The following is a 25,989-nucleotide window of genomic DNA, read 5'->3' on the forward strand; positions in this document are numbered from 1 at the left end:
ATGTGTTCAGGACTTAATTCTTTTGCTAATTGTGAAGTTAAGGATGAAAAAATACAAGAGCTATAAATCATTCCCTAAATAAAAGAAGCTTATTAGTTTCCAGTTGCTTGAGAAATATAATTGCCTGGAATCTAATATTTTTGTGGTGTGTGTTGGTTTTTTTGTTGGTTCTCCCCCCCACCCCCCCAAGGCAGGCCTGATGGGTATATCTGTGTTTAAAAATTTCCTTACCAAATGCTTTCTTCTGGTTTCTCAGGTGGCTTTTCCAAGGCATGAATGGGTTGCTTTGTGAATGCTAGCAGATACCTTTTCTCTCTTTGGTAGATTCATATGTTGCCTTGGATGCCCTGCTGTAAATCATCAGCTCTTGTTTCTTCTTAGACTTAATTTGTTCAAGAGATCTCATGTCTGTTCTATGCATCTCATACTATTGTAATCTAGTCTTGTAGACCTGGGGTAGTAGCGGTGAGAATCCAATGGATAGTTAGTTACTCTTTCATCTATGAATATGGACTCTCTATGGGGAAAATAATTTCCACTTGCTTTGCTGGTTAATGTACCTTCTTGCTTTGCACATGTAATGAAGACTCAAGGCTGCTTGTTTCTGATCCCAGAGGGAATGAGAAGTCATGCTCCTAGTTTGTAACTCAAAGTCCACTGAACAGTGAACAAAACTCAGTGTAAATAAACCTCTAATGTCTGTAATTGACACCTCCGTTCACCTTTGTTTCAGTGGCTTGTCGGTAAATAGCCAGGTGCTGTTTCTTGTCTCAGAAGCATTTGGTTTTCTGTCAACTGCACGTGATACCCCTGTCTGCCTTCAGAGTCTGGTAGTTTCTGTGCCAGGTATGGTGTGGGTGGTCAAGATGCCCTTTAGCAGGCTCTCACTTCTCTATCCTTTGTCATCTGTTGACATGTGTTAACTGTCTGCCAGCCTCCTAAAATTAAACATGGAGGGCAAGACACAAAAACTAACAAATGTGATTTTGGCAGTGAACGATTCGGTGATATCAAGGTGTGTGCCCATTAGCTAGTAGTGCTTCAGAGTTTAACAGCAAGGTGGAGTGCCTGATTGTATGATCTTGTCTCTGGAAATAAGAGTTCGGAGTCAGTCAACCTTCTTATACTGCTGCTCACTTCTCAGATGTTTCTTTACATCCTGGATTCTCTTTAGACCCTTTCAAGGAGGATGTGCGAGGCCATTACCCACTTGTGTTGCCTGTACTGCACAACCTGTGAGTAGGTTTTGTGCTAAGACTAGTATGTGTTCTCATCACCCCTGGAAAGAAGACATACCAGTTTGATAGCTTAGTCTTTAAAGAGCCCATGTTTCTTTAGGGCTTAGCATATATTAGTAAATCTGTATTGCCTTAGAATGGAAGAACCTTATGCCAAGCATTCTATGAATATAGAAAAGAGATGCTTACAATCTGACTAAAATGCAAGACTGAGAACTGGGAAAAATCAAACAACGCTACTCAGCGTGACCAGCAATAGTATTGGTGTAATGACAGCGTAAGCATAGTCTTGCTTTTGTTAGCAAAAAACCACTTTTGAAATAGAACAATGATGTCACTTTCCAGCTTGGCTGAGGGTGAAACGTTTGTAACCAGCTTCAGCTGGTCTGGAGTTGAGCTGTTGCAGAAGAGGATGTTCCCACCTGCTCATTCTTGCTGGCACTAATGTACATGTGGCTGGGGAGTCAGCTGGATCAGCTTGCTGCTTTGTGTTAGGATAAGTTTTCTTGGAAGGTTAGCTTTCACTGAAGGCAGATATAATCTGTCTGACCTTGCAGCCTACCTGAGCACTAGTTGCTGTTAAGGGTGGTGAGACTAGGTAGGTGACGAAGAATCATGTAGATTCCCGAAGATTCGCTTAAGCCAATTGTGAAAGTTAATCACAATTAATTCTCTCTTAGTGACTATTTTTTAGCAAGGCAATGTGTTTATTTTGGGTTTCTTTAAAATATTAGTATGAATGACCAAATATGCCTGTGATTTCTGAGAGCAGTATGATATTGACGTGCGGAATTAGACTCTATAACTCGAAAGTTATAAAGTAGGTATGTTTATTGCGTGCAGATGCACGGGGGATCGCTCCTCCACAAGCGTGCATGCCCGAAGTGACGAACCATCTCACATTTATACAATAAAACAAATGAATGTTCAATTACCGCCTATACATATTTGTTACCTAAACCCACCTACTCTCTCTTCGTATGTTAATTAGCTTATCAGTCCTTTGCCTGGAATGTGGTGGTCTTGCAGGTTTGTAGGTGATTCATGTCCTTGTGACTGACCATCTGATCGTCTCCAGCAAGGAGACTTAGCACTCCCTCCCTCTAGATAGCATTGGAATATCTCTTATCCTTTTCTCATTCTTTTTTAAATAGCCCCTTTGTTAGAGGAAGAAGGGCAGGCGTCTCCTAAAAACTGTAGTTGTCTCCTCAAAGCTGTGTGGCTATGTGAGGAGACACCGCACCCATGACCAGTCACCATACCCACATTCCTTGGGCAGACATATACAATCACAATCGATGTCCATTGTCCCCATTTCACACTATTTCTCCATATCAATATTGTATGAACTCACTCTAGGATAGAATGAATTTTGTAGTTAAAATATAATGAATATAAGGTACATGACATCCCCTGTGTATTGTGTCTGCTGACACCTTGTGAGGCTGTGGACATCCTGTTATCTGTCAGCATCCATAGCTAAAACACACCCAAGGAGGAAAGACAGTTAGCAAGAGCTGGTTGAAACTGGTAAGTCACCCAACTCAGCATTTTCTGGCAAAAGGTGAAAGTACACCTTGAGGAAGATCAACGGCCTTCCTCCCAAAGACCACCGCCAGCATCCCGAGGACCCCTGCCCACAATTCTTGGAAGAATTTGCGCAAGCACAAAAGACTGATAAGCTAGTTAACATACAAAGCGAGAGTAGGCAGGTTTAGGTAATGACTATATATAGGCGTTAATTGAATAGTCATTGTTTTATGGTATAAATATAAGATAGTTAGTTACTTTGGACATGCATGTTAGGCGGAAGGATCCCCTGTGCATCCCGCGCTGCCACTAAAGGATACTTAGTCGCTACGAAATTTTGACTACGTTCTTTAAATCAGTATGTGAAAAGCTGGGGCACAGAGCATATTGTGAGCACTTGTGTGAAGAATAAGCAGTCCTTCACACATGTTTCTTGTCCCTTGTAAATCTGCGTCTGTCCTGGTTGTGTGATAAAAACATGATGTAGCTCAGGCTGTTGCCCTTTATTTTTGTTTGGATTGATTTGTATGCTCAGCTAAAAGATAGGGTTGCCTGTTCATTTGTTCTGTGTGCAGGTGACGTGCGGAATTAGACTCTATAACTCGAAAGTTATAAAGTAGGTATGTTTATTGCACGCAGATGCACGGGGGATCGCTCCTCCACAAGCGTGCATGCCCGAAGTGACGAACCATCTCACATTTATACAATGAACAAATGAATATTCAATTAACGCCTATACATATTTGTTACCTAAACCCCGCTTCGTATGTTAATTAGCTTATCAGTCCGTTTCCTGGAATGTGGTGGTCTTGCAGGTTTGTAGGTGATTCATGTTCTTGTGACCATCCGATCTTCTTCAGGTGATTCATGTCCTTGTGACCACCCGATCTTCTTCAGGTGATTGTGACCACCCAATCTTTTCCAGCAAGGAGACTTAGCACTCCCTCCCTCTAGATAGCATTTGAATGTCTCTCATCTTTTCTTATTCTCTTTTAAATAGCCCCTTTGTTAGAGGAAGAAGGGCAGGCGTCTCCCCTTTGTTAGAGGAAGAGGGGCAGAGGGGCAGGCGTCTCCTCAAAACTGTGGTTGTCACCGCACCCATGACTAGTCACCATACCCACATTCCTTAAGCAGACACATACAATCACAATCCATGTCCATTATCCCCATTTCACATTATTTCTCCATATCAATCCCCCCTTTTCTATTAAATTAAGTAAATTCTTTTACTTAAGCAGCCTTCCCGAATGATATAAAGCATCATACATAAATGTTACCCTTTTAAACATTCTCCAAACCCACAAATATAACATAATGGTTAGTATTAAGGAAATTCCTAAACTGATCAATAAGATCACAATGGGGTGTACCATAGTGTTAAGAATTCCTGTTGCAGAGGGTGACCAGCCAAAGAGAGTATCCCACCAATTATGGTTTCCATCCTGTTCTACCTTTTTTAAAACTTTCTTGATCCCCTCTACATCATGATGGATCATAAGAAGAGTTTCATGTCCCTTTTCTTTGGTTTCTTCCAGTATACGTTGTAAATCTGCATGTTTTAATAGTTCTTTTATACTGCTTATATTTAGTCCTATGGGGGTAGGAATTATTATCTGTGATAGGGTAAAATTGGATTTTAAGAATTGATGAGACACTACTGGGGCTGAGTAACTAAAATCGCATCCTGTGATAGTAGTAAAATTACAAATACAATAATTTGAATACTGTGCAGTCTCTTTTACCTCCCCATCTATGGTTATTGTGTTACACTTAGTTCTCAAACACGCACATCCCTTCCCTGCATATATAATTACTGTTTTCAAGTTTGCATTTGGTCGGGCCTCGAAATGACATATTTTCTGATCTGTATCTAAACAAGTATCCTGAGCCATTATAGTATTGCTTTCACAGAGGAAGCCCTGCTGTTCTCGCATAATACAAGATTCTAAATCTACTGTTTGCCCCTTGTTGCCTGTCTTTCTGGCCCATGTTCTATGTTCAAAAGGGTATAGGAGCACCCCATTATGGTTAATTCCAAGGGCTACAATGGGGTGTATGGTAATTATTACTGCATTATGTATGGTTAACACAAAAGCTGTGATGGTGTGTGTGTTGGGGTCATAGGTAAAGTTCACCATATTCCACCATGACTGGAGTTTTCTTTCTACCTCCGTAGCACTGTCCCAAACCATCTTTCGAATTTCTGTAGGAAATATGCCTTCCTCTCCTTCTCTTATTATGGATGCAGCTATTGATTGCATCCACATTTGGGCTTGGATGCAACTTAGAGCCAGGGCGACGTCATCCTGTAAACCACCTAATGCCTTAGTGATGAGTTGATGATCTTCCATGTTTATTTGTTCCCACCTGGGGAGTACCTTCGATATCAACCATTGATGTGCCCCTAATGCCAATAATGAAGATTTTAGTGGTTGTTGTAGTTTTGATAGATCGGCCGTGGTGGCGGCTAGTTTATTCATTATCACCTCTGAGTCTATGGAATTTAATACTCCGAGTCCTGTTCCCAACATTCCAGTTACATCTCTCACTATTCTGTTTCGATAAATATTTCCCCTTTTTCTTAACCAAGTTGTCCATCCCTCATAAGAGGTTCGTAAGAAGGGGGAACAGGATGGCTTAACATCAGAAACATTGACTTGTATTTTTAACTCTGTTCTTTTGAGAGACCATTCTGGGTTAAACAACATTTGTTGCTGACCTGTATTTCTGATTACATATGGTCCAATTGTATAAATCTTTGGATCTGGTTTAGTTAATTTAAGATCAAGTGTTAATGGGGTTGTTGTAACTGTGGTGGTGGTAGGAACAGTGGTTAGCATGATTGTTATTTTGATCTTATAAGTCAGAGCTGTTCTTGGGGATTCCTTTCCTAGGCATATTATAAAGATGGGCTCGGTTAAGGTAAAGTTGTGCCAACATTCCCGTGAATTAAAGCACATGGTTGTATTTAGAAGGGTAAATTCCTTATCTACCTTTCTGACATTAATCTGGGTGTCTCCCGAAATCTTGGTGTTATCCTTTTCATTATATGTTTGACATCCTACTTTTATCTTATCTCCTAATTTTCCCCATAATCGGTCGACTTTGTGTACATCCTCCCGATCCCATTGATTCCTTTGGTACACCTCATTTTCAGAAAAAACCACCATAGCTAGTTTCGTCTTTGAGTCCACCTTTCCCATTATTCCAGTGTGTTTTTTCTGAGCATGATTCCAAGGCCAATTATCAGGCTCTTGGTTGTAGGCAAGAGAGAGGGTACAAAAAAACACAAATGGTTTAAACCCACTATTGATCATTTTAAGAATCTAAACGTTAAAATCTGTTTTGATCAAAAATATCTTTGTTTGAGTTGGGGCTTACTAATAACAAGTTGGGCGAGCCTGGCCACTGGCTCAGTCCCCGACTCTTGTTCTATATTGTTTGTTGTAGTGCCCTTCCCATATGGTGGATCCGCAACCGCTCAGGTTCACTTACTTGCCACCCACATTGTTCCCATTTGTCCGAGTAAATTTGAGTTTCAGTTCTTTTTTATCTGGGGTTACTTTCCAAGAAGTTGCAGGGGCTTTCTTAATCCGGGTATGGTGAATCCAAGAATTCTGTCCCTCAACCTTGATTGCAGTGTAGGTGGTGAGTAGGACTTGAAAAGGTCCGGTCCACTGTGGTTCCAGGGTTTTATCTGCAAAACACTTAACGTATACATAGTCTCCTGGTTGTATATCGTGAACAGGTCCATCCAGACCCCTACTGCGTGTTCCCATCACATGCTTCTCAATTCTTATTAATTGTTTGTTTAGTGCCACCATATAGGAAGTCATTGTTTCTTCACCAATCTGTGAAGACATCCCCTTTTGTACCCCATAGAGTCGTCCATATAATATTTCGAATGGGCTAAGCCCCTCTTTTGCTCTCGGTCTAGTTCGAATTCGTGTAAGAGCTAATGGCAAAGACTGGGGCCAAGTTAGATTTGTTTCTTGGCCTAACTTGACAATCTGTTGTTTGATTAGATGATTCATCTTTTCCATCTGGCCACTCGATTGTGGTCGGTATGGGGTATGTAATTGCCAATCTATTCCTAGATGGTGGCTAATCTGTTGCACTATTCTGGACACAAAATGTGGTCCTCTATCCGAGGACATTACCGCTGGGACTCCAAACCTAGGTATTATCTCTTGGAGTAGTATTTTGGTCACTTCCCGGGCTTTAGCAGTTCTGCATGGGAAGGCTTCTGGCCAACCTGAAAAGGTATCCATTAGTACCAATATCGATACCCCCCTTTTCTAGGAAGTTCTGAGAAATCGATCTGCCAATGTTGCCCTAGAACATTCCCTCTGCTAATGTTCCCTAGTTTTATTTTATTTGCTGTATTTGGATTATTGCGTAAACACATTTCACATTGCTGAGTCACCTGTTTTATTACAGTATACAAGTTTCGCCCTTTCAATTTCTGATTTAGACTTTTATATAAAGTATCAGCTCCCCAATGCGTCTTATTAATAATAGGGCTGTGGTCCACATTAAATTGGATGGTACCACTATACAACCATCCCTTAAATAAATCCACTTACTTAATTTTATTTTATAATTCATGTCCTGAATTACCTTTAAGTTTTCTTTAGAATAGTTTGGCTCTTGATCTGTACTTACAGTTTGGATTTTATCATCTGGTATTAAGGATAATTCCTCCTTTCCTACCTCCTCTGTTACTCGTCTGGCCTCATGGTCGGCCAGGCAGTTTCCAATTTCCAAATCAGTGCCTCAGAGTGGGCCATGCCTCACATCAAGGTCTGGCATGGCATATGTTCCCACCACTCAACGCCTGCTGGGTTGCAGCCAACAGCGGAGCTCAAGATTCTTCTTGGTGGCAAACACAGAGGCCAACCCAGTCTTGCCCTTGACTATGGTAGGAGGCACCTGACCAACCTTATTCCTTGTACTTCGTTGTCAATGCAGTTTCATCTGCACATCCCATGACAAGTCACTGTCATGGCAAAACACACAGATTTACATTAGTAGAACTACTACAGAGTGTATTTCACTTTTTCTGCCAATATCCCCACAGCCTTGCTGACCAAGGGATATTGGTTTTCTGAACTAGGCAAGCCTCCCCCTTATCATTTTACTGTAACAGGTAAAGCATTTTTCACCTTTCCTGGAATTTATTTTCAGATACACCTGGTTAAAAATTTCTTTTACTTCAGGGAGGTCCTCTTTTCCTCTTTTCTGCTGAATTAAAGATAAGCTCAATATTTCAATTACTTGATCATATTTAACTTTTAATTTCATTTCCCCTTCTTTAAACGTCTAGATGTTCTAATAAATCTCATCCCAACAAAGATTTTAGTGAATTTGGCATTCTTATTTGTTTTTTTTTTTTAGTTTGTACTTTAAAGGTTTCAGGATGTTTTCCTGGTGGCCAGCAGCTCCCACAACTGTAACAAATTTATTTATTTATTTATTTATTACTGAAGTTTAACAAGTAAGTTGGTTTTGTATTCACTAAAATTCCACCTCATACCCATTCCCTGCCCTAGAAGGGCCGTTACCGGTCCTGTTGCACTGCAAATGCTGCAGCAATTGGGGTGACATTGTCAGGTCCTTCTGCTCAATTGTCAGCAATAGCAACCCCTCCTCCTCACCAGCAGAAGGGTTCGGGGCAGGAGATGCTCTTCCTGCTCTGCAGGTTACACAAGCCTGCCTCTGCAGCAGCACTTCTGTTTTAACTCTTTCTTACCCTGAATGCAAATCTGCTACTTGTTGCTTTAAGTCTGTTGTTATTACGTATCATGCCGTTGCAGGCAAACAGAAAACATCCTGCCATGCATCCCAGCATGATTCAGTCGCACCTTCGAGGGGGTACAGGGGTTTGTACAAACTCACCCCAACACTTTCACAAGGTCTTTGATTCTCCACACACACACACACGCCTCAGGTTTTACATACATTAGTACAAGTTTTTATATCTTACAATGTGTTTCATTCTGGTTGCTCCACAGAAGGAACCGCAACCTGAGCTTTTAAACACAGAAATTTCAACAAGAACATCTTTCTAGTTTAGGTCTCAGTTTTTCCTATCCTTTTCTAGAGCCACAATCAAAGATCAGGTGATGTTAATCCCACACTCTTTCTAGTGCTAGTACCATAGGATCCCGAGGGGGTACTAATCCACAGGCCTTTTGCCACTCAGGTTTGTCCTGGAGGACGAAGAACATGTCTGCATATGATACTTCGTCCCATTTTCCTTCTCTTCTCAGACACAACATTAATTGCAGGAGAGTGTTATAATCTAACGTTCCTCCCTCCTGAGGCCATTTCGCATCGCTCTCCAATTTATACAAAGGCCACCACTGATTACAATATTTAACCAATTTCCTTCTATTTTCGGTACCACCCTGTCCTACAATATCACTCCAATGTTTTAATATACAACCCAAAGGCGATTTTTCACAGGGCTTACTCCTTCCATTTCCCATTTTGCAATTTTAATTACTTTGTTTTTCTCCGGCCGCCTTAGCCACCCAAGGTTGGAAATGCGGATAGCTTTTTACTCAAACGCCTGTCTCAAGCACTCTTGCACTCACACTTAGTCAAAATAATTAAGCTATACACGGAAAATCAAAATGCGCATCTCAATCACACCATTCACACTCTCCGGGCAGCCCGCAGTCACACAAGCAGTATGTTATACGGTACCGTGCACTTATGTACAAACTCTTAGGAACACTAACAGTTCACAAAGTATGCATTTCAATGAACAATTGCCAATAAACAAACAACAAACAAAACCCAATTTTTCCTGGTCTTAAGCAGAGTGTTAAGTTTTCCGCTATTTGCCACGAATTACCAGAATGTTAATATTTTTCAACATACATTTCATAACTCCGAGTTTTGAACATGTAACAAGACAACACATAGAACAAACAAGACACAGAGCGCTATTTCAGTTGTTACATTCCAGGAATTCCCCAATTCTTAAGACAACCTAAAGGAAGTTTTTAGCTTCCTCTTTTTCCTACGCAAAAGTTTCCCTTTTACTTTTGCTGTGAGGTCCCTCTTGTTCCTGTGAGATTCCGCCTTATTCCGTCCCGCCCCCCGCTTTCCGTCACGAGGCCTCCGGGCTTTTAGGAATGGCAGTAACCTCGGGTTTGCTCGATCTGCCCTCAAGATCGCTAGCGGCCACCCCTTGGTCAGCAACCCCCCTCCCAAGGTACCTTTCCTCCTGGGGACTACGCTGCGCGCCAGACGTCTCCGTGCGTCTCACCAGCCGCCCCGTTACTAAACATACCGTTTTATCCGTGGATCCAGGGGTTTCTCTTCTGCTCCCGGGTGAACAGCTGAGAAGAGGAGGCTCCTCCGAGGAAATCTCCCGGGGCGCGCCTAGGAGCGTCCGCTCCGCAGCTGGTCCCTCAGCCGAGCAGAAATCCTCCTGCCTGGCTCGCCAAACTGACGTGCGGAATTAGACTCTATAACTCGAAAGTTATAAAGTAGGTATGTTTATTGCGCGCAGATGCACGGGGGATCGCTCCTCCACAAGCGTGCATGCCCGAAGTGACGAACCATCTCACATTTATACAATGAACAAATGAATATTCAATTAACGCCTATACATATTTGTTACCTAAACCCCGCTTCGTATGTTAATTAGCTTATCAGTCCGTTTCCTGGAATGTGGTGGTCTTGCAGGTTTGTAGGTGATTCATGTTCTTGTGACCATCCGATCTTCTTCAGGTGATTCATGTCCTTGTGACCACCCGATCTTCTTCAGGTGATTGTGACCACCCAATCTTTTCCAGCAAGGAGACTTAGCACTCCCTCCCTCTAGATAGCATTTGAATGTCTCTCATCTTTTCTTATTCTCTTTTAAATAGCCCCTTTGTTAGAGGAAGAAGGGCAGGCGTCTCCCCTTTGTTAGAGGAAGAGGGGCAGAGGGGCAGGCGTCTCCTCAAAACTGTGGTTGTCACCGCACCCATGACTAGTCACCATACCCACATTCCTTAAGCAGACACATACAATCACAATCCATGTCCATTATCCCCATTTCACATTATTTCTCCATATCACAGGGGCAGCAGCAGAGGATATGAGAGAGTCTACATGACGCCTTGAAATTGTGTTTCATAGTTCTGGTTTTTTAATTTTGCTGTAGAAAGACAATGCTTTCAGTTAAAGATGCCTGGGAAAGGGACTTATTTAATGACCTGGTAACTTTTCCCCCCTTCCCCAAAAATGTTGTCTCTGAAAGACAGGTCAAAAAATGGAAGTAGACTTGACGGAAGAGCCTGGCAAACAGTTCTGCTCTCAGTATTATATATGAGAAGAATAGTTTTTACGGTTCAGACTCTGGTTCTCAGATATTCTATTCCCTGCCACAGTCTTTACTTCTGGCAAATTGATTTATGAAGCTTCTTAGTTAATGAAGTGGGGCAGTTTGAAAAGGGGACAGCAATATAGCATGGGAGCCATTTGCTGAAATGACTTCTCACCACTTCTGCAAACCAAAAGAAAAATAAGCATACAGCTCATAACTTCATGGGGTGTGAAAAGTACAGTCAGATCATAGTCATGGCTATGACAGCTGTTGTACCTAGCCATGCCTCTCTGCCTTGATCCTTGAGTGATAGCACTGTTGCAAGCTGTATATCTGAATTTCTTTAAAAGAAAGGGAAGATGGATTTCTCTGTTACATCATCCGTTTCCTTGTTAGAACAAAGTTCTCCTGCAGAGAACAATAGATCAGTTTGCTCTGTTTCTCACAGATGAAGTGTGGTCCTTGGAATTCTGGCAGATGGCCAAAGCAATCCCAGCTTTTTAAATTCTGGTTGTCAAGTTATATGGTATGCTAATTGCTGATGTGCATATGTTTTACTAGCAGGAAGAACTGAATTATGTGCAAAGCTTAAAATAAAGGGACAAATATGCACAGCTCGCTGTTTGGAGGTTGGTGGGGGTTTACTGTATCCAGGAAAACTTTGTGGCTCATTTTTAGTTCCTATATAATGAATAGTTGGAATAGTAGTTCTTTGTCCTTCCTGAGACAAAGAAAAATAAACATATAGTTGAGCTATCAGGACTTTGACGGGACTCTTAGAGGCCAGGCTGCTTTGGAGGTATTTGCAGATGTACGTATTTCAAGAGTAGCGAAGGTACCAGCTTGCTTGGAAATAAGCTAACTTTTGTTTCTCTTCCAGATTTATGTCATTGTATGCTGTGGCTTTGGCTGCATTTGTTTAAAAGCAGTCATATATTTTGTACTTTTACTGTAGTCTTTTAAAACTTAGTGGTATTCAAATTTTCTTCATTCTTAGCTGGGCACCTATCTTGTTTCTTAATGTTTCTCCCCGATTTAAAGAATCAGTCACCAGTATTCGAGTGAGCGGAGGTTATCTTTATTCGGCAGCGCTGGGTGCATGGGGGATCGCTCCACCAAAGTCATGCACACCGAGGGAACCTTTCAGCCCCCTCTTTATACAAGTCACTCATGTCTATTCATTAACTTTCCGTGAACTCATTAACATATCTCACACCTGGACAATTAGCACATTTGACGTGCGGAATTAGACTCTATAACTCGAAAGTTATAAAGTAGGTATGTTTATTGCGCGCAGATGCACGGGGGATCGCTCCTCCACAAGCGTGCATGCCCGAAGTGACCAACCATCTCACATTTATACAATGAACAAATGAATATTCAATTAACGCCTATACATATTCGTTACCTAAACCCCGCTTCGTATGTTAATTAGCTTATCCGTCCTTTGCCTGGAATGTGGTGGTCTTGCAGGTTTGTAGGTGATTCATGTTCTTGTGACCATCCGATCTTCTTCAGGTGATTGTGACCACCCAATCTTTCCAGCAAGGAGACTTAGCACTCCCTCCCTCTAGATAGCATTTGAATGTCTCTCATCTTTTCTTATTCTCTTTTAAATAGCCCCTTTGTTAGAGGAAGAAGGGCAGGCGTCTCCCCTTTGTTAGAGGAAGAGGGGCTGGCGTCTCCTCAAAACTGTAGTTGTCACCGCACCCATGACTAGTCACCATACCCACATTCCTTAAGCAGACACATACAATCACAATCCATGTCCATTATCCCCATTTCACACTATTTCTCCATATCACATTCCTATTCAAGGACCTAGTATATCTTTAAGTTAACAACATTAACATATCTTGTGCCTGGACAACTAGCACACTCCCATTCAAGGATTTATTATATCTTCAAGTTAACAATATTAACATATCTTGTGCCTGGACAATTAGCACACTCCCTATGTCACCCATTCAAGGATTTAGTACATCCTCAAGTCAACAATAAAGGTCTCCTCAGATGAACATGAGCACACTGATCTTTAAATAAATCATACATGGCCCATTATTCATTCCCCCCTTTTCTAACAACTATTGTAAATTCTTTTACAACTATAAAAAAATCACTGTACCCTATGATCATTCTTTGATAGCACCAAACAAAACATTGAAGTAATACACATATTGGTATACCTAAAACTATTACAATGAGCATTATAACAAAAGCATGCTTTAACCATTCCAGATTAGGTAACCACAAAGTTAATTTGTCCCATATGGCCTTAAAATTCCATGATAAATCATCTTTAGTAACTTCATGTAAGATCTGAAACCTGTTCCATATCTTATGGATATCTGTTTCAATTTGATTATTTTGGTCTATGTATACATTCAGTAATCATTCCACCCATCAGACTGGGAACAAATGTTTTGCCCTGGGTTTCCAGGACATGCTCCCCCTGTCTTGCTTCGAGCTTTCAACGACAGTTATTATCACTTTTCATAAATATTGTGGTGGTTAGGTTTGATATTTGTAAATCAAATCTGGGACGCAACTCGTATGTTTTATCATAAAATAGGCAATATCCTCTGCAGGAGCGGTCTGCAAACTAGGACCATGCATGGCAATCAGTTAGCTGAGGGGAATGTGCTCGAGCTTGTCTAGACAACAATTAACACGATGAGGCATGTTTACAGAGCACAGGGGAGTGGGAGACGGATGGCACCAAGGATGGCACCAAGGAAAGATAACACCTTGCTGTTAATTGATGGTAGTTAACCACCAATCAGGGATTGCCTAGTATGTAATTCTTAGCTTAAAGAACCAATCTGTTTAAAGCACGCAGGTTCTGAAAACATATATAAACTCGTGATTGTGTACAATAAATGGACATTTGCTTGCATTAAACTGCGTCCCGTCTCTTCATTCGCCGCAAATTGGTGACCCCAACGTGATGCGTTTAAGGATCTAACGTGAAGGGCTCTCGAATCGCCTATCTGAGCGACATGCAGCGAATCCCACAGAACTTTGAATGATCTGCTGAAAGGAAGCAGGAGCCGGCCAGAAATCCCTCCGGAGTTGAGAGGTGAGCTGTGGGAAATCCGTAACGGGGAATCAGGCTTCGTCCCCAGAAAGAGACGTATATGGACTCATGAAGGGTCTTCTAGTCAGATCTGGGAGTCCGTGCCTCAATCTCCTCAAATGGTGACCCCTATGGTGGTGTTCCGAAGCCTTGGAAGAATAAGGACGGAAAAAAGACAGCTCATGGAAGAGGGCTGCGTTCCGGAGGAGACGGCTTGGCTGAACGATTGTCTTGCTGTCTGGACCAGGCGGACAACCTAAACCCCGAGGATAACACCTGTATTCATCGAGACAGGTGAGCAGCCAAGAAACTTTAGAGACTTTGAAAGAATGAAAGTGTGTACATACAGCAGCCAATTGTATGATGCTGCCGCGGAGGGGAACTCCGTGTCGGGAATGCATTTAGCATCTTGGTGGCAAATTCTGACTACTCTTTGCCAAGTGTGGACTAATTCTACTAACGGTGCTAAACCAGAGGAAGCTGTAAATTCCACCGTCAGCGATGGCGATTCTGTCCACACCTCCTCTGCCCCCAAAGCTTCTGTCACTGATTGCAGCGACCCTCACAACACAGGAGCAAGCACGGGAACAGGACAACTCGGACAATGATTTTATTGACACTGATAAACCTTTTGATCCAGGTCCTATAGATCTGGAAAAGGAGCTAGACCTTTCCCCCATCCCCTTGTCTCTCTTGATGCATTGATTGTATTTTTGGGGAGGGTGAAAGGGGGTCTGAGGGATTGGTGGCAGGAATGCAAGTGGGAAACACTTCAGTGATAGGTTTTGGGAGTCGCTATGGCATGTTCAGTATTTTGTCAGACAAATCAACCTGCAGAGTGGCAGCCTGTGCAATACGAGGCTGTTAAAGAGTTAAGCAAAGCAGTGCGGGAAGGGAGGATTCATAATACATTTGCTATGTCCCTTCTTGAAGTGATGGCAGAGCCTTATACACTCACACTGCATGATTGGAAGTTACTGCTTTGTATGGTACTAACTGATACAGTATATGATGTGGTTATTTGATATTTGTGAGCTATGTGTAGTGGCCTTGACTGAAAACCTTAATCGGGGAATTGCTGTTAACTATGAGCAGTTGGCTGGAGAAAATTAACTGTGCCGATTCTGTGACTCAGGCAAGGTATCCCAGGGACAACTGTTTGCAAATGAATGAGATGGCTATTAAGGCAGTCCGGATGCGGGAGTCTTGCCACAGTCTTGCAGGGTCCTAGAGAGTCACTAACTTTAATACTAACTTGATTGATTGGCTTCAGAATATTTTGCAACAAGTCGAACATCAGGAAGCTCAAGGGTTGCTTTTAAAACAACTAGCTGTGATAATGCCAATGAAAATTGTAAACGGGCAACTTTCACAATCGCAACCCCAACATGTGTCAAATGATTGTAACGCAGAACTCACAGCAGACTGTAATTCTCAGGCTGAGTTCTGGAATGCAGCATAACACATTTTTGCTTCTCTAATCTCTTCTGTAAGAATAGTACACGCTCTTAACTTGCTTAGTAAATTAGGCTGCTAGCTTGCTGAACAAAGTAATACTACAAATACTATTTCTGGCTTATTAACAGATGTTGATTCTGTCCATCATATGTTGCTACAGAACCGAGTTGCTATTGATTTTTATTATTAGCACAGGGACACAAGTGTGAAGACTTTGATAGGATGTGTTACGTGAATCTGAGTGACCACTGTGAATTAATTTACAAAAGTATACAAAACTCAAAAGCCTTAAAACAAAGATCTGCAACAGAGCCAGGGGCGGGATGCCTTTGGTCTCTTCTCACGGCTGGGAAACTTTGGGCCATGACTCAAAAGTATTACAGGATTTATTATAATTATCTTTAACCACCTTATTGATGTTTGCTTTATGTCTCCCATACCTTTTTTTTTCTGTATTCAGTGTTTAGTTGATTGTAAAATAAAGCAGGTCATGGTCACCCAGCTACACACCCCCTTTGCCTCGTCGCAATTAACAAGCAAAAAAGAGGAGGATAGAGAATGTCTGAAGAGAGAGATAGGAGAGGAAACCGGAGAATATTTGACCTAACAAGAGATGAGAGAACAGCTGGGTATTGTGAAGGAGAATAGGAAAGATAAACATGGTTATCTAGTGTTTAATAGGTGTCTGCACGCTTGTAGAGATATATAGCTATGTAACTACATGAATGATTTCTGCCCTGAGCCTGGTGGAGCATACAGCTGCGGTTTGTGTCCTGGCTCAGAGATGTAAATAGGGGCTTCTCTGTTATGGTAAAAGTGTTTCTCTTTGCATAAAAAAGAGAGGGAATGATGGGAATGACCCCAGAGGTATGTTCAGAGAAGGCATGCGATGTTTCAAACTTTTTGACTGAACCAGTTCTTGTTTGGTGTGCCCTTCCACCTATGTATAATGTTAATCCAAAAGAAGCTGATATTGTTTACACTTTGAATGTCGATAATTGTCTTTCTGTAGATGCTAATGTAGTAGGAGGCTATGATGGGAACGTGTCGCAGCGGTTCTTCTCTTATCCAGAGTAACAGCAGGGAAAGCATTAAAGAGTTAAATCACCTTGTTTGGTAGGCAGTTCAGAATGTGAGTCAAAATTGCCACTGCTTTTTGTTGTTGGCTCAAGGACATGGCTGTGAGGATTTGGATGGTATGTGCTGCGTGGATTTTAGGCGCCCCATTGCAGCAACATGTTATCAAAATCTGAGAAAATGTCAGCCTTTTTGGCATCCATTCACTCAATTGGCAGTATTGTTTGTTTGCTGTTACCTTGGTTGCTGTCATGTTTGCAAGGGCCCTGCAGAACATGGCAAACCTGGTACTAGCTGTTCAAAAACAAAAAGGGGAAATTGTAAAATTGTACGGAACAAAGACAGTGGGTTATTTTGACATTGATAATATGTCTTAGTTGGTTTTTTATTTGTTCTGTTACATGTGCCTTGGTTTTGCTTGGTTTCAGGGGTTCTTTTGTGCAACAGGAAGGGGGAGATGCAGGAGGGTCTGCAAACTAGGACCATGCATGGCAATCAGTTAGCTGAGGGGAATGTGCTCGAGCTTGTCTAGACAACAATTAACATGATGAGGCGTGTTTGCAGAGCACAGGGGAGTGGGAGATGGATGGCGCCAAGGAAAGGTAACACCTTGTGGTTAATTGCTGGTAGTTAACCACCAATCAGGGATTGCCTAGTATGTAATGCTTAGCTTAAAGAACCAATCTGTTTAAAGCACGCAGGTTCTGAAAACATATATAAACTCGTGATTGTGTACAATAAATGGACATTTGCTTGCATCAAGCTGCGTCCCGTCTCTTCATTCGCCACAATCCTCCACCATCGCCTGGCTTTTTCCAAAAGTCTGGCCAGGTAGGCCATTTGTCATCAAGATAATTCCAGTTTTGAGAGGCCACCCCATACAGGGGTGTTACCAGGCCTCCTTTAGGAAGAGAGGTACATATCCAGCATTCCTTAGCTTTCGTGGCATTAACAATCATTTGCAATGTTTGAAGATGGGTATTGTTTACCCATGCTTCAGTTTCTAAAATCCTTTCAACTGTTACAATCAAGACCAGAATAACTTTACTCAAATATTCCCTGATTCTTTTGACAGTCCATTGTGTCTCTCTTAACCAGTCAATATCAGGTTCCTCCTTCATCTTGATTGCAGTAAAGGTGGCCAACAATACTCAATAGGGTCCATTCCACTCTTCTTGTAGAGGATCACCCTATTATAATTACGATCTAAAGAACTGTAGTCCCATGGGTCTTGCCGGGGTAATGGCCCATGATTTTTCAGGAGCTTTCTTTATCAACAAGTAGCAAATCCAGGCTGGTTGTTCTCTTATCTTGATGGCAGTGAAGGTTGTCAGCAGCACCTGATAGGGTCCTTCCCACTTTTCTTCCAAAGGTTTCCCTGAAAAAGTCTTTATCACCAGATTTAAAGGAATGGACTGGTTGACCTAATCCTCTGGCCCTTGTTAGTTGTCTCTGGAGGGCCTTCACGTATTCACACAAATATCCCTCTCCTAACTGCTTTAAATCTTCTCCAGCAAATTATAACTGGTACAGTCTCCCGTATAATATTTTGAAAGGGCTCAAATTCTCCTTTGTTCTCAGTTTAGTTCGTATTCTTAATAATACCAAGGGAAGAGATTGTGGCCAAGTTAGATTTGTCTCTTGTCCTATTTTCGCGGTTCATTCTTTTCCACTTGCCCACTTGCTTGAGGCCTATAAGGAGTGTGTAATTGCCAATCTATTCTTAATACTGTACTTGTATTATTTTGGCACAAAAGTGTGAGCCTTTTTCAGAAGAGATTGTTGCCAGAACCCCAAAGCGGGGGATAATTTCATTTAACAATCCCTTCGTTACCTCTCTTGCTTTATTTGTTCAACAAGGGAAAGTTTTTGGCCAACCTGAAAACGTATCAGTCATAAGTAATAAATATCGGTACCCCCCTTTTCTTGGGAGTTTGGAAAAATCAACTTGCCACTGTTGTCCTGGATAATTTCCTCTACTAATGTTCCCTAGTTTTGTTTTATTTGCTACATTGGGATTATTACGTAAACACACTTCGCATTGCTGAGTCACCTGTTTTATTACAGTATATAAGTTTCGCCCTATCAGTTTTTTATTTAGACTTTTATATAACGTATCAGCTCCCCAATGAGTTTTATTATGTTCTGTTAGGGCTGTGGTCCATATTAAATTGGATGGTGCCACTATACGGCCATCTGCCAAATAATCCCACTTATTTTAATTTTACTTTACCATTCATGTCCTGAATTAGCTTTAGGTCTTCTTTAGAATAGTTTGTTTGCTGATCTGTACTTACAGTTTGGATTTTACCATCTGGTATTAAGGATAATTCCTCCTTTCCTACCTCCTCTGCTACTTGTCTGGCCTCATGGTCGGCCAGGTGGTTTCCAATTTCCAAATCAGTGCCTCAATGGGTCATCTTATGTTCTTCCTTCCTGGATGACCCTCTTATAACAGAGGGGGCCATTCCTCACATCAAGGTCTGGCATGGCATACGTTCCCACCGCTCAATGCCTACTGGGTTGCAGCCAACAGCGGAGCTCAAGATTCTTCTTGGTGGCAAACACAGAGGCCAACCCAGTCTTGCCCTTGACTATGGTAGGAGGCACCTGACCAACCTTATTCCTTGTACTTTGTTGTCAATGCAGAGTTTCATCTGCACATCCCATAACAAGTCACTGTCATGGAAAAACACACAGATTTACATTAGTAGAACTACTACAGAGTGTATTTTATCTCAGTTTTTCTGCCAGTATCCCCCACAGCCTTGCTGACCAAGGGATATTGTTTTACCTGAACTAGGCAGGCCTCCCGCTTATTCGTTTTTACTGTGACAGGTAAAGCATTTTTTTGCCTTACCTGGAATTTATTTCCAGATACACCTGGTTAAAGATTTCTTTTACTTCAGGGAGGTCCTCTTTTCCACTTTTCTGTTGAATTAAAGATAAGCTCAAGATTTCAATCACTTGATCATTTTTAACTTTTGTTTTCATTTCTCCTTCTTTAAATGTCTAGATGTTCTAATAAATCTCATCCCAACAAAGATTTTGGTGAATTTGGCATTCTTATTTGTTTTCTTAGTTTGTACTTTAAAGGTTTCAGGATGTTTTCCTGGTGGCCAGCAGCTCCCACAACTGTAACAAATTCTTTTCACTGAAGTTTAACATCAAATAAGTTGGTTTTGTAATCACTAAAAATTCCACCTCATTTTTTCTACATCACGATTATCTAGTAACAATCAACTCAAACCTTTATCTAGTTCTATTAGATCATCCTGATAAGTCTTTCACAACCAACTTTCAAACATCTAAATTTCCCCATCAAAGATGCACCTTTATTCTCCTCAGACCCGTTGCCTGCCCTAGAGGGGCCATTACCGGTCCTGTTGTACTTCAAATGCTGCAGCACTTGGGGTAACATTTTCCAGGTCCTTCTGCTCAATTGTCAGCAACAGCAACCCCCTCCTCCTCACCAGCAGAAGGATTCGGGGCAGGAGATGCTCTTCCTGCTCTGCAGGTTACACAAGCCTGCCTCTGCAGCAGCACTTCTGTTTTGACTCTTTCTTACCCTGAATGCAAATCTGCTCCTTGTTGCTTTAAGCCTGTGTTCTTACATATCATGCCTTTGCAGACAAACAGCAAACACCCTGCATGACTCAGCCGCACCTTCGAACTGGTACGGGGGTTTGTACAAACTCACCCCAACACTTTCACAAGGTCTTTGATTCTACACACACACACCCCCACACACCCCCCCACACACCCACCCACCCCTTCAGATCTTACATACATTAGTACAAGTTTTTTTATCTTACAACGTGTTTCATTCTGGTTGCTCCACAGAAGGAACCACAACCTGAGCTCCTTTTTTTTTTTTTTTTTTTTAAACACACAAAAATTTCAACAAGAACATCTTTCTAGTTTAGGTCTCAGTTTTTCCCTATCCTTTTCTAGAGCCATAATCAAAGATCAGGTGGTGTTAGTCCCGCACTCCTCCTGTCACACAAACATATCTGCACACATTACTTCATCCCACTTTTGTTCTCTACGAAGAAACAGCATAAGCTCTAAAATTGTGTTGTAATATAAGACTTCCTCAGAGTGGCCATCTTTCACCATCACCTAATGTATACAAAGGCCACGAATTCTGACAATATTTTTAAAATGTCTTTTTGTTCAAATTTCCTCCGGGAATTCCGCCAAATTCTTTCCAATGCTTCAAAATACATCCCAGGGGTGTTTTGGTATTTATTTCTTGGCTCAGTCTGCCCCCCATCTTCATAATAAGTCTGGTATTTGTCTACAATGTATTAGTTATTACTGGAGTCACCATACTTATCTCAGAACACACACCACAGTTCAAGACCTCTGTTTAGCCTTATTTCTTGGTCTCATTATTCTTATTATTAATTTTTTTTTTTGCGAGGAGATAATATATCTTAGACACTTGCCACCCTTTGTTCGAGTATACAGACAGCACCTACGACACTAAGGGCAGAGGTTAATTCGTGCTTTTTCCAAATGATGTTAGTTCTAATGTTTTGTCCATAGTCTCCCTCTTTAATTTCCAATTATGCGTTCCAACACTTCATAAATTGATTTTTCAATCGCTCGTCCGTCTCTGGCCGGCCCCTTGCGGGGAACACAGACACGCAGATCGGGACTCCTCACTTGCTTCGCAGTGACACTCACACACATCACACTCTCCGGACAGCCGTCAGTCACATGGGCAGTATATTACAAGGTACCGTGCGCTTACATACAACTCTAGGAACGCTGACAGTTCGCGTTATCACACAAAGTATGCATTTCAATGAACAATTGCCAAAAAACATATTCTAATTTTTTCTGGCCTTAAGCAGAGTGTTAAGTTTTCAGCTATTTGCCTAGAATTACCAGATTTTTTTTTCCAACATACATTTCATAACTCCAATTTTGAACACGTAACAAGACAACACATAGAACAAACAAGACACAGAGCGCTATTTCAGTTGTTACATTCTAGGAATTCCCCAAATTTTAAGACAACCTAAAGGAAGTTTTTAGCTTCCCAAATCTTAAGACAATCAAATAGGGCTATTACCCTTTTCAGAAGGCGTCCCTTCTTCTCAACCCTGTGGTCCTTCATCTTATGGGGTAAAACCAAATCTTAAGACAATCAAATATTCAAAACAAAGAATAAATATAAATACCTTTTATGTTGTGCAGAAGTCCTTGTCCACTTGTGTGAGAAGCCGAGGGGTAGGGGAGTCTTGCCGACAGAAGATGCAGTTGGGGGCCCTGAGGGTCCCCAGGCCCCTGGATTCCAGCACTGGTGGAGAGTTCTCCTGGCTGGCTCGCCAAATTGATGCCAAAACAGCACAGAGTAACTGCTCAGAGACGAATTTTTTTCTTTTAGCAGCAACCCCCAACATATACTCAATAATTTATTACACTATATGCACTTTAAAACATATAGAGGTTTACACTCACCCCTCGGATGCTCAAAACAGTACTCACACACCAACATTCATATTATACAGAAATGTTCTCACATTTCCAACATAAAGTAAGTATAATATTTAATATTAATCCTATAATTATTAATCTTGTATACACGGATTGACTCCAAATTATCAAACGTTTCAGTCTTCCGACTAAAACACGGATTTCCAATATTACCTTAATATTGAAACAAATATGAAAACAGAATCAGAGTTCTGATATTACCTTAATATCGAAACAAACACTAAAACAGAATAAGGGTTCCGATATTACCTCAATATCGAAACAAATACCAGAACCGAATCGAATATCAATCCTATGTATATGGATTGACTTCAAATTACACGATGTTTTAATCTTCAGACTAAAACATAAATTACCAGATCAGAATCAGCTGTATGCCTGCTGTGCTAGCTACCTGGCATACGCCACCCTGCATAAGCACACAGAAATCTTATGCCTTACAGACAGCTTTATAGATGGACCGGTCCCCAGAACCAGAAATATCCAGAACAAAACAGTACTGTTCTAAATATAATATTAATATAATATTTGAATAAAGATAGTACCTTTGCTCCGCAAGATTGAGTCCTTGTGTGTTCCTGCGGTGGTCCAGATGAGACGAGGAGCCCGTCCGGGAAAATCCCCGGGGGTACCCTAGGGAGTCCCCGCTCTCAATGGGTCCCACAGCCGAGCAGACCAGGTCTCACCTGGGGTGCCAAATTGATTTAAAGAATCAGTCACCAATATTTGAGTGAGCGGAGGTTATCTTTATTCGGCAGCACTGGGTGCATGGGGGATCGCTCCACCAAAGTCATGCACACCAAGGGAACCTTTCAGCCCCCTCTTTATACAAGTCACTCATGTCTATTCATTAACTTTCCGTGAACTCATTAACATATCTCACACCTGGACAATTAGCACATTCCATCCAAGGACTTAGTATATCTTCAAGTTAACAACATTAACATATCTTGTGCCTGGACAATGTCCTTGAGGAGTTGTCTCTACGCAGACTCTATTCCTTAGCGGTCATGTTTAAAGTCTCCATCTTTGCCACGTTGCATGTACAACAGGAATCTAAGGCAAAATGTCCCTTTTAAAGAAAACCAACCCAAGGACTTAGCAGTCTATGCATCCGTCATGTGGCAATAAGGGTCCTTGGACATTTCCCGACTTTTAACTAAACATAGGTGCGTCATCCTTTAGATAAGTGGTACAGCATTCACTATTCAGTGTCTCCAAATATCACACAGCATCTAGCCCAGTAGCATTTGGAATAGGAAAAAATTAGACAAGGATACCAGGACAAAAGCACTGTAGACTCCTCTCTGCTGTACATGGAGTAAATAGAAATGAGAAAATGTCATATTTCACTGCCAAAGCTTCCAGAGGAGAGCTAAAGGAATAAACTGATGGATGCTCGGGGGCACAGGCCTTTGCTCCAAATATTCAGTACATCAGGCTTGGAGAGGAGACCCTGCACTAAACACAGCAAGGGTTTGATTAAGCCTGGCAGGCAAATTATATCTGCTGCCTATGTCAGGACTTTATCTGCTGTTACAAGGATTTGCTACCTTTTCAGTTTTCCAAATACTAAAGAATAATCCAGTGCAGGTGCAAATCCTGCCAGACTGTATGATTAAGATTACTTCAGGATTGCTTTTCTCAGTTACCTACTGCAGATTTCTTAAATAGCTTGCAGTCTATGTACGACAGGCTGGAAACCACTGTTCTGGTGCTTTGGCATTCTACTTACCAGTCACATTTGGGAGTGGGGGGAAACCACTTGTGTTAAAAATATACCCTGTTCCTGGTTCAGAAGTCTGCTCTTCTTCTGTGTTACAGACAAAAAATGAAAATCATCTATTCTTCACAGGCTCAGGCTGCTGTGTATCTTCCCTCCTCTTGCTAATGCTCTCTTCTACTTTCCAGACTACCAACCCTTGCCCCTCAGACTCATCGGACAATTAGTCCAACTGAGCTGAAGTTCAGAGCAGTTTTTCACTATTTAGTCTGAAGTTTGTATTTTCTTTGTGCCTGTTTTTCCCCCCAGTTGCGTCACCTGGTCTAATAAAAATACTGCTCTTCTCTGCAAACTATTCTTACAGCCTCAACCCATAACACCTCCATCAACAGCACTACCTTTCTCTAAAACATACTCCAGTTGCCTCAGAAAGACAACGTATCCAGTCATACCCAGACTCTGTCAATGAGAGACTGCACAAAGAAACCAAGCTTGGCTTTCAGAGTTGAGTTTGCAGGCAATTAGGAATTCTCTCTAGTTATAGTGGAACAATTGAAAATCTTGGATGCAAAGTGAGGTTGTCTCAAGAGATGTTACCCTTGGGCATACCAGGGATTGCTGCTGCATTTAGACTTGGGGTGAAACTCTTAAAGATGCTGTCTAGAAATGGGATCCAATATGTTATATTGTGTTAATATGCATGCAGAAGCAAGGCTTCAGCAACATTTGTATTTGAAAGGGATTGCCATTTCAGTTGTGGAAGCAAACCTTTCTGATATAGATGCCGTTCATTAATTCACAGCATTGAAGGTAGGGTAATGATATCATTGTATCTAGCTTTCATACAGCCCAGGCCATTAAAATCCCTAACATGCACAGGCTGCGTTAGTCCCTCATGTCTCAGCATCATCCTGGGAATTCATGTTGGACTGCTTGATCGTCCTTTAGAGTCGGTATGTGCCTGGAGACATACCCTCTTCTGTAGGTGCTCCCTGTGGCCCCTGGTCCAAGTTTTCTCACCTTGTAATTTGGCTGTATGAATAAGGTGATGCATTTTCATGTGACCAGAACCTGAAATTGATCTGTACAACCACCTTAACTCCATTGTTATTTTCCATACCTCCAACCTTTTTCACAAAACTATTTATTTATGGTGACCGTACTTATTTCCAGATTGCTGAGACAGTTCAACACATCTGAGCCTGATATTGATCCTGTAGAGCCTCGTTATAAACACCTGTTTTGGGGAGGATGCTGGCAGTTGTAATCTGTGTAGTGCATGCTCTGCTAATGGTGAGTGCTTAGTTTGTTTTGTCATACTCCCTGATTTAATTGTGATGTGCCTACTGTTACCTTTATCAGCTAAACAATCTCTAAGAATTAAATAGGGTTTTGTTAAACAGACTTATTTTCTACACAATCCTGTTGCCTGGAATTAACTGTATATCTAGCCTTGAATTCTCTATTAACAAAGTCCCTTATCAGTTTTCCATTATTTTGCCTGTGACATCAAGGTATCTGGTCACCCCTCTGTGCCCTGCTCAAACAGTGTCATGCTTCCAGCCTCTTAAAATTTCCAAAGATTAAAATTATTTCCATGAAGCCAGAAGTTTCCCTGGCCAGCTCTTAAAGAACCTGGGGGGGTGGTGTTGGACTAGATGATTGTTAAAGGTCCCTTCCAACCCACAGGCCCCTTATGGCCCAAACCATTCTATGCTTCTATGAACTCTTGGGTGTAGACACCTTAGGGCTTGGTGATAGAAAACCATTTCTGACTGCCAAATGTTACTTTGCACTAGTCAGTCCATAAGCTAACAACCAGCTATTTCTTCTGTCCCACTGTGACACTATTAGAGCATCCTGCTTCTTCATGGAACAAGAAGCAGGCATTTTTTGAACACTTCTACTTTTATAATCATCTGTTAGTGCTTTTAAAACTGTCTACAAGTGGGCCAATATGATTGCTAGGAATTGTTCTTTAAGAGGTTGAAAGTTCTTAGAAGCAAAAAAAATCCTTTTGCTGGTATAACTTATACCAACTTATATCAGAATA

General features: G+C 41.5%; 1 protein-coding gene and 1 long non-coding RNA gene across 2 annotated transcripts in view; one reads left to right on the plus strand and one right to left on the minus strand.

The window, feature by feature from the left end:
* LOC119140761 (DDB1- and CUL4-associated factor 12-like) overlaps window positions 1-25,734 on the plus strand; it is a 30,756-nt gene extending 5,022 nt beyond the window's left edge. Inside the window, exon 4 of the transcript XR_005101698.1 lies at window positions 25,110-25,734. The gene's annotated coding sequence lies outside the window, so the exon portion shown is untranslated. The remainder of the gene's footprint in view (window positions 1-25,109) is intronic.
* Window positions 17,433-22,977, minus strand: LOC119140767. Its single transcript, XR_005101703.1, has 3 exons — window positions 22,759-22,977; window positions 21,898-22,074; window positions 17,433-18,093 (listed from the first exon to the last, which is right to left on the minus strand). It is a non-coding gene; the product is annotated as an uncharacterized LOC119140767 (long non-coding RNA).
* Window positions 25,735-25,989: the final 255 nt, after the last annotated feature.

The sequence above is a fragment of the Falco rusticolus genome, chromosome W (assembly GCF_015220075.1).
Source record: "Falco rusticolus isolate bFalRus1 chromosome W, bFalRus1.pri, whole genome shotgun sequence".
Taxonomy (NCBI): Eukaryota; Metazoa; Chordata; class Aves; order Falconiformes; family Falconidae; genus Falco; species Falco rusticolus.